At 44.8% G+C, this 20390-nt stretch overlaps 1 long non-coding RNA gene across 2 annotated transcripts in view; it reads left to right on the top strand.

The window, feature by feature from the left end:
* Nucleotides 1-19668, top strand: part of LOC110257730 (uncharacterized) — a 129178-nt gene extending 109510 nt beyond the window's left edge. Inside the window, exons 4-5 of one of the 2 annotated variants that reach the window (XR_014836009.1) lie at nt 11655-11745; nt 18270-19668. This is a non-coding gene — a long non-coding RNA (uncharacterized LOC110257730). The remainder of the gene's footprint in view (nt 1-11654; nt 11746-18269) is intronic. The other variant, XR_014836007.1, reaches the window with a different exon arrangement.
* Nucleotides 19669-20390: the final 722 nt, after the last annotated feature.

Genomic DNA, 20390 nt, shown 5'->3' with positions numbered 1-20390 from the left:
AGGGCCTCATCCACGGCATGTGGAGGTTCCCAGGCTAGGGGTCAAATCGGAGCTGTCCGAGCTGCATCTGCGACCTACACCACAGCTCACAGAAACACTGGATCCTTAACCCACTGACCAAGGCCAGGGATTGAACTTGCATCCTCATGGATGCTAGTCAGATTCGTTTCTGCTGAGCCACGACAGAAACTCCAGAACAAATAATTCTAAGAAAAACTAATCCTAAAATTTGTATGGAACCATAAAAGATCCAGAATTACTAAGGAAATCCTGAAGAAAAAGAACGAAATAGGAGGCATAACCCTCCCAAATTTCAGACAGTACTACAAAGCTACATTAATCAAAACAGTATGATACTGGTACGAAAACGGACACACAGATCAATGGAACAGAATAGAGAGCCCAGAAATAAACCACTACCGATGCTTAAGAACCAAGAATATAAAATGGGAAAAAGACAGTCTCTTTAGCAGTTGGTTCTGGGAAAATTGGACAGCCACATGTAAGTCAATGAAACTAGAATACACCTTGGCACCATACACAAAAATAAAACGGCTTCTTTAAGACCTAAACATAAGACATGAAAACCATCAAACTCCTAGAAAACAACACAGGAAAATCATTCTCTGACCTTAACCCTACAAATGTTTTCTTAGGTCAGTCTCCCAAGGTAATAGAAATAAAAACAAAGAAACCAGTGGGACCCAATCAAACTGACGAGCTTTTGCACAGGAAAGGAAACCGTAAAGCAAAATGAAAAGACAACCTACAAAATGAGAGAAAATAGTTGCAAATGATGTGACCAACAAGTGCTTCATCTCCAAAATATACAAACAACTCATACAACTCAACAACAACAATAAACAAACAACGCAATCAAATATGGGCAGCAGACCTAAATAGACATGTATCTGAAGAAGACATATGAATGGCTATCAGGTACATGAGCAGAGGCTCAACATCACTAATGTTAGAGAAATGCAAATCCAAACTACTATGAGGTACCACCTCACACTGGTCCTATTGGTTATCATTAAAAAGTCTACAGATAACCAGCTATGGAGAGGATGTGGAGAAAAGGGTAGCCTCTGAATCTGTAGGTAGAAATGTAAACTGGTGCAGCCACTATGGAAAATAGAATGGACAACTAAAATTAGAATTAACATATGATCCAGCTTTCCCACTCTTGGGAATCTATCCAGGCGAAACTATAATTGGAAAATATACTTCCTCCCTAGGTTCACAGCAGCACTATGTACAATAGTCAAGACATGGAAACAACCGAAATGTCCATCAACAGAGGAGCGGATTAAGAAGATGTGTTAGATACACACGAAGGAATACGACTCAGCTGTAAAACACTGGCAGCAACGCGAGTGCAACTGGAGATTCTCATGCTGAGTGGGAACTCAAAGAGAAAGACAGATGCCATATGATATCCCTTATACTATGTGGCGTCTAAAATATGGCACAAATCAACCTATCTGCAAAACAGAAGCAGAGTCACAGACATGGAGAACAGACTTGTGGGTGCCAAGGGGGAGGAAGTGGGGATAAGGGTTGGAGGAGCGGAGGCTGGGGAGTTCAGGATTAGCAGAGGCAAACTCTGATGTACAGGATGGATAAATAGCAAACTCCTACTTCATAGAACCGGGGACTGTATTTAATATCCTGTGAAAAGGTGTAATGAAAAAGCATATGAAAAAGGACATATGTATATGTGTGTGTCTGAATCACTGCTGTACAGCAGAAATGAACACAGCATTGTAAATCAACTATACTTCAATATAATACATTTAAAAAACGAAGTGGCACAAATTCAGGCATGAAAAAATTAATGTCAATGCCTGATTCATATATGCATATATGTGAAGCATGGCATGCAGCTGTATTTACATTTTATCTTTGTATATGTACAGAATTGTATTTAGTAAGATTAGCTGTGATGCAATCCTCATTCTCTTTTCATATTAACATTCCGTCTATTTCAGTGATTGGCCACCAAAACCTCATGTAGGGTTGAGAGTTCCAGAAAGTGAAGGCAGTGGTCTGGCCAGTGATGATGTGGGCACCTAAGCATCCTAGATTCCCAACCACCAGCAACAAAGACGTGTTTTCTGGGTCGGAGATCTCAAAGGAGAGAGAATACACTTTTCATGAGTGCTTGGTATACAAGTTCCGCATTTGTCCCCAGAGATACCACCTTCCTTAGAGTGTTTACTCAACTCCTGTTGAGTAGTATGACTTGCACAATATTTTATTTTGAATGGAATATCCTGGAAACCAAAGTAGGTAGAGTCAGGTTTCAGTATAGGGCCTTTGATGTTTTTAATTTGGAAAATTTTAAGTTGTACACTTTTTAAAAAACTATGTGTGTACCATTAAAAACATTTTTTTTAAGATGAAATGAATTCAGAATTTTTAAAAGATGAAATGTGGAGTTCCCGTCGTGGCGCAGTGGTTAACGAATCCGACTAGGAACCATGAGGTTGCGGGTTCGGTCCCTCGCCTCGCTCAGTGGGTGAAGGATCCGGCGTTGCCGTGAGCTGTGGTGTAGGTTGCAGACGCAGCTCGGATCCCGCGTTGCTGTGGCTCTGGCGTAGGCCGGCGGTTACAGCTCCGATTGGACCCCTAGCCTAGGAACCTCCTTATGCCGCAGGAGTGGCCCAAAGAAATAGCAAAAAGACAAAAAAAAAAAAAAAAAGGTATTGCTGAGTTACATAAAAGAGAGGGTTTTTATTCGGTTAGACAATACCAAATTGCTCCTCAAAAATTGAATATAAATTTCACATTGCTGCAGTTTCTCAACAGTGCATTCAGTACATGTTAAAATGTTTACTAAGCTAATGGCTGTGAAATTCTGTTTTAATTTTTTATTTCATTACTCGTAAATTAGAGTCAGTGTGTTTATTGATCAGATTTTCCTCCCTAGGGAAATTAAAACTTTTTTTTTTTATAATTTGCTAATTCGAAGACCCAGGAGCAGATTGTTCTTTTCATCCACCTCAGTTTAGTGGGCTTTAAAAATGTAATGCTTGAGTCAAAAATGGACAATGATATATTCTTTTTGAATGAAATGTGGATAGCCCACTAGACACTCAGCTTGATTCACAGGAGAAAGAGAGGTTGGGAAAAACGGAACAAACCACTGAAAAATTTCATCTGGGTTTGTTGAATGCTGACACAAGATAGTACCTGCCTCTAAATATAAATTCCCTAATAGTTCTCATTAAAAAAAAAAAAATACGACTTATGCTTGAAACTTTCCTGGCTAGAATATATCATTTATAAGGTATAAAACTTGTCACAAAGTAGTTGGCTCAGTATTACACTGAATATTCGCATAATAGGAAAAGCTTGAGAACTGTGAGAAATGCCATTTTAGTTACCAGCCGTACTGCTTGAATGACACAAATGGAAACCATCTATATATATAAAATCTTTTCTTCCTCAAAAAAAAAAAAAGAATGAATTTCTCCACTTACACTATAAATATAAATGCTGTCTAGGAGTATTTATTCACAATTATGTATATAAAAATGCATATATTAAAAACAAAAAACAGGGTTTGTAGCATACTCTTAAGAAATACTTTTGCTACCTTATTTCATCTTCTCAGTTTTCACTTGAACTTGGCATTGGAGTGTATATGTTCCTGGTCTGTTGCTGTGTAACTAATCCCCTCTAATATAATGTTGCAAAACAGCAGTCATTTTAGGATGTGAATGGATTCTGTGGGTCCAGAATCCATGGTGACAGGGTTCATGAGCATGGCTTGTCTCTGCCTGTGATGTTTGGGGTCTTCATGGGGAATTGACAAAGGCTGGGGGTGAGGGGTGTCAGTCTGTGGCTGGAGGCTAGGATGAATTTAAGGCTAGCTCCTTTCTATGTCTGTTCATGACTGCTGGCTGTCACCCCAGGACTCTCAGAATAGCTTCTGCTGCTGGCTGGCTGCAACTGCTTCTCAAGAACAAACCCCCAGGCAAAGCAGGATAATAACATTGTATGACATGATACATTGTATGACATGATACATTGTATCACACCATCCATTGTATAGCCATCCAGCCTCAGCATTTACAAAGTGTCACTTCCTCTCACTTCAGAACTTTGCCCAGATCAAGGGGCTCCTATCTGGAGGGGTCCTCAAGCAGAAGAGTTGCACTCCATGATGGGGGGGCTGTCGGTTGGGAGAAAAGGGCTTGGACATTCTGAACAGCGGCAGCTGGTCCTGGGGTGTACGCATGTGTGGTTTTCAAAAGTTATTTCCCTTGAGACATGCACACGATTTAAATATTCAAACTCCCTTTTGCTGTACCCGCTTACTGTTTTGTTCAGGGAAAAAGCATGAATAGATAATCCCTAAAACAATTAAATTGTGGTATTTTTTTCTATTATAGCAAAATTTATTCCAGTGAAGGATAGGAAAGAAATATTGTTCTTACCCCAAATCTGTGTCTTTACATATTCTTTTTATGTAGCCCATTGGTGAAACATACATGGAAGAAATTTCCATGTGATGTCTGCCTTAGCATTCTATTACTAATTCTTATATCAAACTCAGGGACTGATCGTTTTTTTTTTTTATTTTTTTTTCATTTTTTATGGCTGTACCTGTGGTATATGAAAGTTCCCAGGCTAGGGGTCATTTCCGAGCTGCAGCTGCGACCTATGCCACAGCCATAGCAGCACTGGATCCAGGCTGCATCTGTGACCTATGCCACAGCTTTTGGCAACGCTGGACCCTTAACCCTCTGAGTGAGGCCAGGGATTGAACCCATATCCTCCTGAACACCATGTTGGGTCCTTCACCCACAAAGCCACAACAGAACATCCCTGTGATTGATCTTGATGAAAACAGAATGCAAGAAGTATGAAATGTTATCTCAAGAAGAAATTGGTCATAATGAAAAATAGGTAACCAATAAGCATTGAATATTGATTTTAATAAGGGTATATTCCCCATGTAGAATATGTTTGCCTGACATAGAAACAGCATCAGTGATCCACATCCAGCTGTACCTCCTTGCTACCTGGGTGGGGTTGCACCTGCCACAAACTCTCCCCTCCATTTCCTCATCTGTAGGTTGAGTTGAATATAAGTTTATCCTTGGTTGCGTCATTCATCTAAAACCTCCGAACAAAAGTCCAGGACCAGATGGCTTCAGTGGTAAATTCCACCAAACATGTAGAGAACTAATACTCATCTTTCTTAAACTCTTCCAAAAAGAAGGGGGGGGGGGGGACACTTCCAAACTCATTTTACAAGTCCAGTATTACCCCAATACCAAAACCAGTCAAGGACACCACACGGAAATAAAATTACAGTTCCTTGATGAACAGAGATGCAAAAACTCTCCACCAAATATTAGCCAGTTAAGTTTAACAATGCCTGAGAAGGATCACATACCACGATCAAGTGGGATTTATTCCAGGGATGCAAGTATGGTTCAACCTCTAGCAGTGCGATTATCCCATTAGTAAAATGAAGCCTAAAAACCACATTATTTCAATAGATGGAGAACAAAACTTTGACAGCATTCAATATCCATTTATAATAAAAGCTCTCCCAACAGTGGATGTAGAGGGAATTTAACTGAACTTAATAAAGGCCCCATCACAAGCCCCCAGCTAATAGCATATTCAGTGGTGAGACGCTAAAAGCATTTCCCATAAGCATACTCAGTGGTGAAAAGCTAAAAGCATTTCAAAAAAGAACAAGGATGCCCACTCTCACTTTTATTCAACAAAGTATTAAGTCCTCACCACAGCAATAAGACAAGAAAAAGAACAAAAAGATATGTGTTGGTATTTGCAGATGACATGATATCCTATATAGAAAACCCCAAAGACTCCACCAAAAAACTGTTAGAACTACTTAACAAATTCAGTGAAGTTGCAGGATACAAAATCAATATACAAAAATACATTGTATTTCTGTTCACTAAGGACAAGATATAAGAGAAATTAAGCAAACAATTTCAGGAAGTTCCCATGTGGTGCAGTTGGTTAAGGATCCAGTGTTGCTGCAGCTGTGGTGCAGGTTGCAACTGCAGCGCAGGTTCAATCCTGGGCCTGGGAACTTTGACATGCCAGGGGGTGGCCAAAAGTAAAAATTTTTTAAAAATCCCATTCATAATTGCATCAAAAAGAATAAAAGACCTAGGAATAAATTTAACCAAGAAAGCAAAAGACTTGTATGTATAAAACTATGAGATGCTGATGAAAGAAACTGAAGATACAAAATAAATGGAATGATATCTTGTGTTTGTGGGTTGAAAGAATAGTGTTAAAATAGTGATACTACCCCAGACTGTCTACACATTCAGTGTGGTCTCCATCAAAATTCTAGTGGCATTTTTCACAGAAACAGAACATACAATTCTAAGGTTTCTATGGAACCACAAGAGACTCGAACAACCAAAGCAATCTCGACATAAAGTCAGAGGCATCATTCTTCTTGATTTTAAATTATATTACATAGCTATAGTCATCAAAACAGTATGCTCTTGGCATAAACACATACACAGGGATCAATGAAAGGAAATAGAGAGCCTAGAAATAAACATATATATGGTCAATTTATGACAAAGCAACCAAGAATAAGCACTGTCTCTTCCATAAGTGCTGTTGGGAATCCTGGACCTGATCTTCGACCACTCACAGAATTTAACTCAAAATGGATCAAAGATATGAATTGAATATAAGACCCAAAGCCATATAACCCCTAGAAGAAAACATAGGCAGTAAGTTTATTGGTATAGGTCTTGGTCATGTTTTTGTTTGTTTGTTTTGTTTTTGTTTTTTTGACTTGGCAACAAAAGCAAATATAAACAAGTGGGACATCATCAAACTAAAAACCTTTTGCAGAGCAAAGGAAACCATAAATAAAATGGAAATCCACTGACTAGGAAAAATATACGATGTGCAAATCATATATCTGATAATATCTAAAATATAGGAGGAATTCATTACTAAAAAAATAAATAATTAAAAATAGCTGTATAGCACAGAGAACGCTCCTCAATATTCTCAAATAAATCTACGTGGGAAAAGAATCTGAAAGAATGGATGGGTGTGCATACAGGACTGAATCGCTTTGTGGTACAGCAGAAATTATCACAATCTTGTGCATCAACTAGACCTCAATAAACCTTTTTTTAAAAATCCTGTGGGTTTCAACTACTGTTTAAAAAAAAAAAAAAGCCAGAGAACTTGAATTGATGTGTTTCTTCAGGAAGACATACAGATGGCTAATAGGTACGTGAAAAGATGCTCCATCCACATCACTTATCACCAAGAATATGCAAATGAAAACTACCTGTCAGAATGGCTGTCAGCAACCTAACAAATAACCAGTATTCTTGAGGATGTAGAGACTTGAGAACGATTGTGTGCTATTGGCGGGAACGTAAAGTGGTACAGCCACTGTGGAAAATGAGTAGGAGGTTCCTCAAAGAATTCAAAAATAGAACTTTGTTTTGTGTGATCAGCAGTTCCACTTTTGGATATTTATGTGAAAAACACGAAAATACACTAATGACAAGACACATGCACCTGTGTTAGTAGCAGCACCATTCACAATAGCTAAGACATGGAAACACCCTGAATATGCATCTGGAGATGAATGGATACAGAAATTGTGTGTGTGTGTGTGTGTGTGTGTGTGTGTGTGTGTGTGTGTGTGTATGGAGAGAGAAAGAATACGTATTATTTAGTCATAAAAATGATGTGTTTTGATGACCGCACCTGCGACATATGGAAGTTCCCAGGCTAGGGATTGAATCAGAGCCACAGGTGGGGTCTACACCACAGTCATAGCAACACTGGATCCAATCTGCATCTGTAACCTATGCCACAGCTTGTGGCAACGCTGGATCCTCAACCCATGGAGCGAGGCCAGGGTTTGAACAAAGAAATGTTGGGTTCTTAAGCTGCTGAGCCATAATGGAAACGCCAAGATTGAAATCTTGCCATTGAGGACAGCATGAAAGAATGAATTATACTAAGTAAATCAGAGAAAGACAAATACTGAATGATCTTGCTATGCGGATCAAAACAAAATAAAAAATACACACAACTCATTCCCCTCTCCAAAGTTGTAGCTACAGAGAATAGATTGGGGGTTGCCAAAAGCAGGGGTTGGGGGTAGGGTGAAATGGATGAAGGGATTCAAAAGCAGCTTGGTGACTGCACTGCATATTTGAAAATTGCTAAAAAAGTCGATTTTAATTTCTCAGCAGGAAAAAACAAAATTGGAACTGCATATGGTGACAGGTGTTAACTAGACTTCCTGTGGTCATCCTATTGCAGTGTATACAAGTATCAAATCCTTTGGTTTTACTTTTTAGGGCTGCACCTGCAGCATATGGAGGTTCCCAGGCTAGGGGTCAAATCAGAGATGTAGCTGCTGAGCTGTGCCACAGCCACAGCCACGTCGGATCCAAGACGTGTCTGTGACCTACACCACAGCTCACGGCAACACCAGATCCTTAATCCACTAAGCAAGGCCAGGGATCGAACCTGTATCCTCATGGATCCTAGTCGGGTTCGTTAACCACTGAGCCATGACGGGAACTCCTCAAATCATTTTTTTTTTTTTAAATCAAGTATGGTTGATTTAGAGTGTTACGTCAATTTTTACTGTACAGCATAGTGACCCAGTCATATGTCTATACATGTTTTTTTCTCATATTATCTTCCATAATTTAATGTTCTACCACAAGAGATTAGATAGAGTTCCCTGTGCTGTACAGCAGGACCTCATTGCTTATCCATTCTCAGTGTCATAGTTTGCATCTACCAACCTCAAACTTCCCATCCCCCTTGGCAACCACAAGTCTGTCTTCTGTGTCTGTGAGTCCTTTTCTGTTCTGTAGACAGGTTTGTTTGTGCCATATTTTATTTATTTATTGCTTTTTAGGGCTGCACCTGTGGCATATGGAAGTTCTCAGGCTACAGGTCGAATCAGAACTGCAGCTGCTGGCCTGCAGCTGAGGCCAGGGATTGAACCCACATCCTTGTGGATGCTCATTGGTTTTGTAACCCACTGAGCTTCAATGGGAACTTCCTTTGCCATATTTTACACTCCACATATAAGTGATATATGACATATGTCTTTCTCTTTCTGAATTAACCTCACTTCGTATGAGAATCTCTAGTTGTATCCATGTTGCTGCAAATGGCGTTTTGTTGTACATCTGAAAATAATGTCAGTCAGACCTTACTAAAACCAACCTGTCAAAAAGTATGCAGTTACAGGTCTGGCTTGGGTCACAGCAGTGGTGTGGGTTCAATCCCAGGCCCCAGAACTTTTGCATGCAGCAGGTGCAGCCAAAAAAAAAAAAAAAAAGTTTCTCTCTCTCATTTGCTAATGGTGGTGAAGCATCTGTCAGACACAGACACATAGCAAACCTTTAAATCCTGTGACCTGTCACAGTCTGTTACCTGGGCTGTCCGTTCTTGGACAGCTGTATATGGTGAAATGAACTGGGAGCATGAGGGTCCATGTCTGATGTCACCGAGTGAAGCAAAGACTACACATCCTAGAGATGGGATGGCCGTATCCCATCCCCGTGGGACCAGCTAAGTCCCCTCCTGGGCTGACCTCCGACGCACCCCGTCTTGTGTTACCAGAATCAGGACTGGCTGAGCTGCAAAGACATGAATGCGGAACGCAGTTCCGACTTCCCGCCTTGCCCCTCACCCGTGACCTGGCTCTCCATGAATGATTGAGATGCCTTCTTGAATTATTGAAATGCCTATTTAAATATCTATTTGGAATAATACAATGTGTGGAAGCAGATGGGACATTGCCAAGGGTAGAGGCAACCCACAGATCTGAGCCTTGAAAGGACATATGCCTTGTAAGAGAAGGGAAGCTGCGGGGTGACTTTCCTGCCTGGGGGCGGGGAGCTAGGATTTCACCCACGGGGCCAGGACCAGGGTGAGGGGACGGGGCTGTTAGGTGGGGTGCAACATTGAAGGGCTTCTGAAAACACAGTCGTCAGAGGACCATTAAAAGGCAACATTTGTGAAAAGCGAGATGAATGCCAAGAAATCCGTGAGGAGAAAAATATCACAACTGTCTCTGAGGAGAGGGTTTGTCAGGACTGGGACTGGGGTGAGGACACAGGCAGAGGTCACGCAGATGCGGGCACACAGCCCACTCTGAGTCCCTTGGGGCTGCTCCCCTGCTGAGGATGGTGAAGGTCAGCCAGGGTTAAGGTCACGCGCGGAGCTGACTCCTGCCACAGATTCTCACATGGGGTCCTGAATCCTGGCACTCCTGGCTTCCAGACTCAACTGGGTGGCCTTGGGGGGTGACTTCTGTCCTGCAGGCAGATACAGTGATGTCCACATCTATGGCGCCTAGGAAAGGGACCACTTTTAGAAACAGGGTCTTGCTAAACACCTGTCATCATGCTCTGATGCAGCTGGGAGGTGGGGCGGGTGGTGGAGGCGGGCTGGGGGCAGGGTTAGAGGTGGGATGAGGAGGTGGAGATGTGACTACAGGCGGGGTGAGGTTGGAGAGGCTGTCGCAGGCAGGAGGAGGGTGTCAGGCAGGGTGAGGGGAGGTCAGAGTCAGGACGAGTAGGGGGTGGTTGGAGGCAGGCAGGAGGGGAGTGGAGGTCAGAGGCGCTTTGGTGGGGGGCGGGGTCTGGAGGCCAGGTCACGGGGGTCTGGGGCGGGGTCAAGATGAGATGCTCTACTAGGCAGGTGCCTAATTCCCTGTAACAGGTGTCCTTCTGAGAGAAGACAAAGGACGATTACTAGAGCCTTGGGCAGGCTGTACAGACTGCAGGCAGAGCCTGGAGCAATGTCTTACAAGCCCAGGATGGCTGGCAGCCTCCGGGAGCTAGAAGAAGCCAAGGGGGGGGGGGTCTGTTTCAGCGTTCAGAAGCAGGGTGGCCCCATGCACACCTAGACTGGGGACTCCCAGCCTCCAGAACTGGAGAGAAGACATTGGTATTTTATCTGCTCGCATAGGAGGCTTGTAACAGCCGCCCTGGAGGCTGAGCCATCAGGTGCAGCCCGCAGTCTCTGGGCTCTGGCTCGGCCTCGGGCCGGGTGTGGGGAGCCCAAGCTGCTTCCCTGTGCTCTGTGCCCAGAGCACCTGCTTGTCACTCCAGAGTTTCAGCGGCAGAGGGGGCGACCGACGGTAAATCCTCCCCATGGAAAAGCCCATCACCAGTAAACCTCCACCCTGGCACAACCGCCAAAGGTCCATAAAAATATAGCACTTACATAATGGGCTTATCTCCTTCTGTTGTCACACAAAAAGAAATGTTTTTCTGGTCTTCCTGTATCATTTCCTTAACATTTGTTTCAGGTTAACTTTCTAATTAAGCCATTTCTTTTAGGTCAGTGGCCACAGCCTTGGTAAACCTACTGCAGTAACCTACAGCACTCAAAAGCCAAGCTGCAGCAGCAATTATCATCAGTATTAGTCGTAAAATGCTAATGAGGCATTTTCATTTTAAAAGCGTGACCTTTTTAGCACCTAATGGAGAGCAAAGCCGGAGGTTTTAATAGAAATTCTTTTTTTAGACAACCTTCAATGTGAGCATTTCCGGGCTACCTATTTTTAAGTCTCCTTCTGTCTCCGACACCTTGTGTGGGTGTTTCATTTGAAGCCTCGTTATTTCTCACAGCCGCAGCCCCAGCCAGAAGACTGCAGGGAGCTCCAGCCTCGAGTTCCGGACCCCTGGGGGCAGCTCCTGCTTTCAGAAGTTGTGGCGGAAGGTAAATAAAGTTTCCCACGTCCGATGGCTTGAAGAGTACATACAGTTCAGTGGCTGTGAGGTCTGCCCGCCCTGGTGTGTAGGCAACACATCAGCGCGATCCACCTGCACCGCGCACCGGGCAGGCAGGAGGCTGCGAGCCGGTTACATGTCCCTCCGGGGCCCGCTAGCCTCCCCCAGCCCTGCCTTCCCCACGTCCTGCATGTGGAGTTAAACTGTGTTTCTCCTCCTCTCTGATTTGCATCTTCGCGTTCAGAAGGTTCTGCCATGTTGTCCCATGTCAGACTTTTTTTTTGCCTTTTTACGGCCAGGCCCATGGCTTATGGAACTTCTGATAGGGGTCCAATCGGAACTAGAGCCGCCGGCTCACACCACAGCCACAGCAACGGCAGATCAGAGTCGCTTCTGTGACCTACACCACAGCTCACAGCAAGCTGGATCCTTAACCCACTGAGTGAGACCAGGGATTGAACCCACATTCTTACAGACAGTCAGGTTCTTAACCCCCTGAGACACAGTGGGAGCGCCAGACTCTTCTTTTTAAGGCTGAGTAATTTCCCTTTGTATAGATATGCCTCATTATTTATCCATTCATCTGGGTATGGACAGTGGGGTGCTTGGCACCTGTCAGCTCTTGTGAACCCCCTCCCACCGCTGTGAATGTTTATGTACAGACACGCCTCTCATTCCTTGATTTCATGCCTTCGGGGTATAGAGCAAGAGGACAATGACTGGGTTATGTGGTGACTCTGAATTTCAGAGCAAAGGCCAATGAGGCAGCTCACTTACCCATTCTTCTGTGGGCTTGAACAAACACAGTATGTTCTTCTGAAGAAAGTCTTTAAATGTATGTATGGTTTAAGTTATGAGAGAGACTTGTGGCGTTTCAAGACCTTTCTGGCTGTGTGAGGTTCACAGCGTAACTGAGAGGAAGGTGGAGAGATGTCTCAGACCCTATGCCCCCTACACACGCACCCCTGCCTCTCAGCATCCCTCCCCTGCCCAAGTGGAACCCTTGCTAAACTGAAGAACCTCTGTGGATACGTTTATCATCTCCCAGAGTCCACAGGTGACATTATGGGTCTCTCCTGGTGCTGTGGGTTGTATGGATTTGGGATATATAATGATACAGAACCACCATTATACTCTCAGTAGTTTCACTACTAACGCTCCTGTGTGCCCACTGGTCCCCCCACGCATGAAATCCACAAGTCCCTAGACCCCCGTGCCCAATTCAGGTCAGCACCCTGGGCCCAGAGCAGGGTGGGGAAAGCTGAACATGCACAGCGTAGCTCTTAACACGCTCCACCGTCTGTCCTTGTTCAGGTTCGTGCTCCTTCCACATGGACCTTCCAAGAGTATCTCCGTTTAGCAAAAGCCTGAGAATTGCCAAGGACCCGGTCAGGAGAGCTAGCTCCTTCTCGTCTAGCCAGAAACAGTTGTTACCTCTTACTAGGCTTTGTGCTAATAAAACAAGCCCGATAAAACCAGTCTGGTACCTTGATGGTGCATGTTGGTACTGCCTTCTCCTCATTAATCACACCTCATCCGACACCAAGTAGAAACTAATACTTTCCCTAGGCAGGTGTACTTTATTCTGTGCCGAGGTGTGGATACTTTGTATTTATGTCCAGTATTCAGTATTTGTGTCTTTATTTATATCCAATATCGGATACTATCCAGTGCAGAGTCCGTTATTCCTATGAGGGGTCATTTCTAAAAGAAATCACTAGATAGAATGATGACCAGCTTTCTTTTCAGCTATGTTACACCTGTTTATTCTCTCACTTGTTTGGAAAATAGAAGGTCTAATGGAGGCCCTCTATTTACCTGCTAAAGGCATCTTCCAATGTTAAGTAAAAATAACTTATGGTTTTTTCAGAGCATTGGGTAACTCTTAACTTCCCTTTTACCCCTGGGCCCCAGGATGGTCCTGATTTTCAGAGAAGCGCTGACAAGAGGGAGCTCCATGACTTTCCACGTTTAAGGCAAACCTGTTCTTCTTGCCCTGATGGCCTGCAGAGTTCTATGGATGTCCATGTGGCATTTCTATCACACTTTTTTTATTTTTTAGGGCCATGCCCATGGCATATGGACGTTCCTAGGCTCGGGGTCGAATCAGAGCTGCCGGTGCTGGCCTACGCCACAGCCACAGCTCATGACCATGCTGGATCCTTAACCCACGGAGCGAGGCCAGGGATGGAACCCACCTCCTCACGGATACGAGTCGGGTTCTTAACTCGCGGAGCCACCAGGGGAACTCCTGTCACACTTATTATGGGACAGTCTCGGGGGTTGGAAGGAAGACTTCTCTTAAAGACGGTGAGTGTGGTCAGCAAGACAGGACAACAGAGGGCAGTGATGGCAGCCGTGCTCTGTGCTCAGACACTGGTGTCCCAAGTACGTATCACAGGTGCTCCGTCATACTGGCCTCTGCGCCTGGAGGGACAGGCTGTAGGTCAATCAGCATTTTGGAATGCGGGTGGTAGTGAAGCATCGAGCATGGATCTGGACAGGCCTTACCAAAGGGTCTTAGTCACTATCTATAGTCTGCTCATAGAAAAGACTCCAGTTCGTTTGGAGGACAAAGCCTATTTCATTCTTCCCCGTCATTCATTGCATCCGACCAGCCAGCTGCAAGACAGATGGAGGTCTGTTGGAACAGGACACAGAACCTTCCAGAAGGGCAAGGGACAGGTGGTTTCTCTTAGGAAAGCTGTGTTTAAAAAGTCCTTAGAGGAGTTCCCACTGTTCCTTAATGGTAATAAAATCGATTAGTGTCCATGAGGATGTAGGTTCGATCCCTGGCCTCGCTCCGTGGGTTAAGGATCTGGCGTTGCTGTGAGCTGTGGTGTCAGTTGCAGACGCAGCTTGGATCTGGCGTTGCTGTGGTTGTGGTGTAGGCTGGCAGCAGCAGTTCCAATTCAACCCCTAGCCTGCAACCTTCCATGTGCTGCCATGGGTTTGGCCCACAAAAGTCACACACACACAAAAAAGTCCTTAGAATCAAAATAACTTGAACACAAGAATCACAGGTCCTAACAATTAAGGGATGCCTCAGCACAAGATAAAATATATGTTCTTAGAGTATTTCTGTTTGGTGTCGGATGAGGTTTGATTAATAAGGGGAAATGCAATACCAAGATGCAAAGATACACTAACTCAGATGTCTACGGAAGGTGGTACACACTCAAAGATGCCTTTGGGTTGACTCGGGATGCCTTTCAAAAGGGTGTAGCTATCCCGTGGAGTTCCAGAACATTCTAGAACAAGGCGGACTCAAGGATCAGGTAGACAGTCCTGCAGATTCCTTAACACCCACGTTCCATGGCATCTAGACCGAACATACGTATCCAGGTGGCCCCAGCCAAGTGATGCTTCTTCCTGGCAGATAAAGAGCCTGACGTGCTTCTCTGCTTAGTCCTGGCTTCCCCTCATCTGAGGTATTTGGTCCAGTTTTTTTAGTTTCTTAGAAAGTGTGCTATACCTAGCTGCAATGTGTTACACACGCAGAAAAAGAACACATGATCTAGACTCTAACAATGAATTCCAGTAGTAGGACAATCTGGATGTTGAAAGATTTCTTGGCCCTTGATTTAAGAAACATTTGTATCATGACCCACGTATGCCGATGTGTGGGTTTTTTTGGTGTTTAAGAGCCTTGATGTAGAAGCAAGGTCATCTTCAATGTCCTGAGTTTATTTATGAAGATGCATTTGGGTTTCATTCAGATCTGCTGTGTAACCTAGAGATTTCCGTATTATTTAAGTATTTTCACCTCTGTGTGTGCTGGCGTGTTTCTTTTCTCTCCTCTGCAGGCTACAGAGCCCCAGAGCACCACCCACAGCATGACAGGTGCAAAGAGGATCTCGTTTGCTTTTTTCAAGTTTGTCTTTTACCCCATGGATGTTTGCCTTCTGCTTACCTTTTCCTGCTGTGTTTTGGGGGAATGATTCAACATAGTCTTGGGGGAAAATTTGCATCTATGTACAGTCAGGGGTTCCCACTGGGGCTCAGTGGTAAGGAACCTGTCTAGTATCCGTGCGGACGAGGGTCCGATCCCTGGCCTTGCTCAGTGGGTTGAGGATCCAGCATTCCTGTGCGCTGTGGGGTGGGTCACAGACGTGGCTCAGATCTGGTGTGGCTGTGGCTGTGGTGTAGACCAGCGGCTACAGCTCCTATTCGACCCCTAGCCTGGGAATGTCCTTATTCTGTGGGTACGGCCCTAAAATAACAAAGAATAATAGTAATAACAATAATATAATGAAAGAAAATTTACAGTCACAGCCGTGGTTGAACAGCAATGACTGTTCAACCACTGCTGTTCCCGCTTCAGCTCCCAGGACTCCAATTCGAAATGCCAGGCGTGTATGAATACCACATGCCATTAACGTCCTGGGGTGCAAGTCCTCAAGGTCATTGCCAGAGGGGAAAAAAGCAGGAAAGGACAAAACCCTGCATGGAAGACACACATCTAAATCCATTTCTGCACCAAACTCGGGTCAGAACCCGTAGTCCTAGTTTCTTGACTCCTCCGATAACTGTTATGGAATCATTATCTGTTGCTGAAGACATCAATAAACTCAGTCCAGCAAGGATGATTAGAAGCCACTGATACAAGATATATACATATTGATCGACGGTGATCAATAGCCAATGTGCTGAATTGCTTGCTCAATGCGCCACAGCCGAGAAGTCAAAATAGGGTCTTGTGAATTACGTTCAACCCAAGGAGGTATTTAAACCATGTGACAACTTTTCCGAGTATTTTGTTCACAGTGGGTGGGGAAGAATCCGGGAGAGTCTTGGCTGTTGAGGTCACAAGACCTTGCATGTCTAGGCTCTGTTTTTAGATGTCACCAGTCCCTGGGTCTCCACAGCTGCCCTCCTCCTGAGAGGAGCCACCTCTTTCCCACTGACCAGAGCTCCCCCTCGTCAGGAGACATGTTCCTACCATCTTTTCTTAGCCTCTTTGCTTCTCTTTTCTATGCTGAAAACTCCCCATCTTGTCCTGCTTTACTTCACCCCATCTTCCTGCTTGGAAAACAGTCACAGTGCTGGTAAATGACTTAAGCTTAAGAACAAAGACCTTAAGGCATGAGTTACTTATGCAGCCAGCAGAATGAGGACATAATGCGTGGGTCTAGGCATGCCAGACCTGTGCAGAGAGGCATGCTATTTGCACAGCACGATATGTCCTCTGAAGAATAAGAGGAAGATGAGCCTCATGGCCCCAAGTGGTTTATGAGTGGTCATTAGCAGAACATGCATCAGCAAAGAGAACCGAGGTGCAAACCTAGGCATGCTGGGTTGCTGCAGATAGGCAAGCCTTTTGTGGAAGCACAATGGTGATTCTTTAGATGCTATGCATAGACAGCTAACGCCAAGCTTCCTCATTGCTAATGATTGTTAAATGTCTAAAGGTCAGAGTAAAAGCTTAACCATCTACCAGCTATGTGACCTTTAAAATAATAAAAGACCTTTTAAAATAATAATAATAAAAAAAAACCCATATCCTGCCCCTATAGCACCCTCCTCATTTGACGGAATCCTCAAGAGCACAATAAAAGCAGTGTGGTTTCTTGAGGCGGTGCCCTTGGTCCCTGAGACCTTGAGTCCCCTGGTCCCACCTTTACTTAAGATAAATGTCTCTGGGTCTTGTTTTACGTTAACTTTTTCTTAAGTTTCACAGCACCTGTTCTTCAGCCCGCACCTGCTGAGGGGGTCTCAGCACCCTCTCCCCCCATCACTACCCTGGCTCACTGCCCTTTTGTCTATCACTTTTAGGAGTCTGGATTAGCCGCACACTGTCAGAGGCAGATGGGGCCTCAAGATTCTGGTTCTATGCCCAGGGACCCTTAGCCCTTAAGAGCTCCTGATCATGACCTTGAGCTGGACAAGATTTACAAGACAGCCCATAAGCAGATCGACCTACACCTTGTCTCATCCCTGGGTGGCTGGACATGCAGCTTCTAGCTATGTGGTTGGGACAGGGATCTCCTAGCCATTTGATTCAGACCAGGATCTCCTGCCTGTGTGGCTAGAATAAGGACCTCCTACCCAAGTGGTTGGGACCGGGGGTCTCCTACCCGTGGTGGAATAAGGATCTCTTTGCTGCGTGGTTGGGACCAGCTGACTCATTCCCAGGCTCAGAATTAGACCTAGGATGTGCAGAGAAAAGGGGGCCAGAAAGATTAAGTAACCAGTCCAAGGTCAACAGCTAGTCAAAGCTATGCCTGACCCACAACCCGGAGGTTTTGCTTTGGGAATGTGCTCAGAGGATCAAGAAAAATCTTCCCAGAATCAAATGCGAGTGGTCTTTAGGGCAGCTGATCTGAGGGTTCATGGCTTATAAGGAAGAGCACTTTTTTTTTTTCTCACCAGGGACTCTGTACTGCTCTTCAGCGATGCCCTGGACATGAGCTCTCCTGGGCACAGATTGAGCCATCCAGCAAGGTTAAGAAGCCAGCTGGAGGAAGAGTCAGCAGCCCTCAAGTTTGACACTTGTCACTCTTGTTTTTCTAGGTTGGGATCTAACAAGAGGATTCAAGAAGAGAACCACTCGTCAAGCCATCATCTGGTCACTGGCTGCTCTGTTGATGCTTTCAGCCAGACTCTAGGATATCGGCGGAGATTTAGTTTTGGCAAAAACAAAAAATTTTTATAGTCCCTGATAGAAATTCCTTATCCAGAAGGGCATCAAAGCCAGGGGGCCTTCAGAGTAAGGGATAAATCCACTCCAGGCTGGTGGGAGGGTCCCCTTAGCCATTTTGCCCCTCACCTGAGGAGGAGGGCAGGTGAGGGGAGACTGGTTTCCACTGGAAACAGAGAAAGTCCCTGTGGACAAAGATTGTCACCTGCCACTTCAGGAAACAAAGGATGCTGCAGCCGGAGTTCCCGTTGTGGCTCAGTGGTTAATGAATCTGACTAGGAACCATGAGGTTGCAGGTTCGATCCCTGGCCTCACTCAGTGGGTTAAGGATCCGGCATGAGCTGTGGTGTTAGGTCGCAGACACGGCTTGGATCTGGTGTTGCTGTGGCACTGGTGTAGGCCGATGGCTACAGCTCCGATTAGACCCCTAGCCTGGGAACCTCCATGTGTTGTCACAGTTGCGGCCCTGGAAAAGACAAAAAAAAAAAAAAAAAAAAAAAAAAAAAAAAAGGATGCTGCAGCCATCAAGCCCACAGCTACTGTAGCTGCCATGGACTGTGAACCCTGAAGGTACTCAGGATGGAGAAAACAGGACACTGACCTGTCACGAGACATGTTTCTACAACATTTTCTTAACCTCTTTGCTGAAAACCCCATCTTGTCCTGCTTTACTTGACCCCGTTTTCCTGCTTGAAAACAGTCTCCTACTGGTAAATGACTTAAGTTTAAGAACAAAGACCTAAAGGCATGAGTTATTCATAGAGTCAGCTGAATGAGGACTTAATGCATTGGTCTAGGCACATCCAGACCTGTGCAGATTGGCATGCCTTTTGCACAGCAGGATATGTCCTCTAAAGAATAAGAGAAGGACGAATTTCATGGTCAAGTGCTTTATAAGTGGTCATTAGCAGCATATGCATCAGCAAAGAGAACCAAGGTGCAAACCTAGGCACACTGGGTTGCCACAAATAGGCATGCTGTTTGCCGAAGCCCAGTGAGGATTCTCTGGAAAGCTCTGCATAGATCGCCAACTCAAATGCTAATGACTGTTATGTGCCTAACGGTCAGAGTAAAAGCTTAACCTTTTACCAGCAAGTGGCTTTTAAAGTAATAAAAGAACTTACACAATAGTAAACAAACCCTATATCCTCCACCCATAGCCCCTCCTCACTTGACGGAATCCTAAAGAGCACAATAAAAGCAGTGTGGTTTCTTGAGGCAGTGCTCTTGGTCCCTGAGACCTTGAGTCCCCCAGTCCCCACCTTGAATTAAGATAAATGTCTCTGTGTTTTGTTTTATGTTAACTTTTTCCTTAAGTTTCACAGCACCCATTCTTCAGCCCCATCCTGCTGAGCCCGTCTTGACACTGGCCCTGGATAGTTAAGGTGCATCTCAAAGGAACACGTTCAGTGAGCCCAGACTCTTGCATCCTCACTTACAGAGAAAGGCACAGAAATCATGAACTTGAAATGTCTAGTTTCCTTGTGATTAGCAGTCATCTTTTTATGTTTGACTACATCCTCCCCTGCCCACCCTCCCCCCAACAAAAACTCATCTATGTCCTGATTCCTCCCCCTCCTCTTTGGAGCCATTCCTCAGACCTACCTGAGAGGCTGTCTCCCAGGCTAGGGACCTTAGTACGTGCCCTGAATAACACATGACTCAACTTTGAGGTTGTGCTTTGCTCCCCAACCCCCTCCCCCCAGCTGACCTCACCGGAAGGTGGAGGATCAGACTACTACTGCTCCTCAAACTGGGCCCACAGCATCACCTGGGAGCTGGCCGGAAATACATATCACCAGGTCCACCCCCAAATCCACAGAATCTGAGGATGGGGTCCAGGAATTAAAGTTCACGTGCCTTCTTCCCTCCAGGTGATTCTCATACACAACCTCAAGAATAAGCAGTCCAGGCATCTCTGTAGCAACTCCAGTAAAACAGAGGAATTCAACCCATCCCCACCCCATCCTTGGGTGACGCATGGTTTTGCTCCA

This window comes from Sus scrofa, chromosome Y (assembly GCF_054392235.1).
Source record: "Sus scrofa isolate SSC_HxYL_T2T_F1_AM1 chromosome Y, Sscrofa_HxYL_maternal_Yorkshire_Landrace_v2.0, whole genome shotgun sequence".
In the NCBI taxonomy this organism is placed as follows: Eukaryota; Metazoa; Chordata; class Mammalia; order Artiodactyla; family Suidae; genus Sus; species Sus scrofa.
The sequence above is the reverse complement of the archived record's forward strand: the minus strand, read 5'-3'. Positions and strand labels throughout refer to the sequence as shown.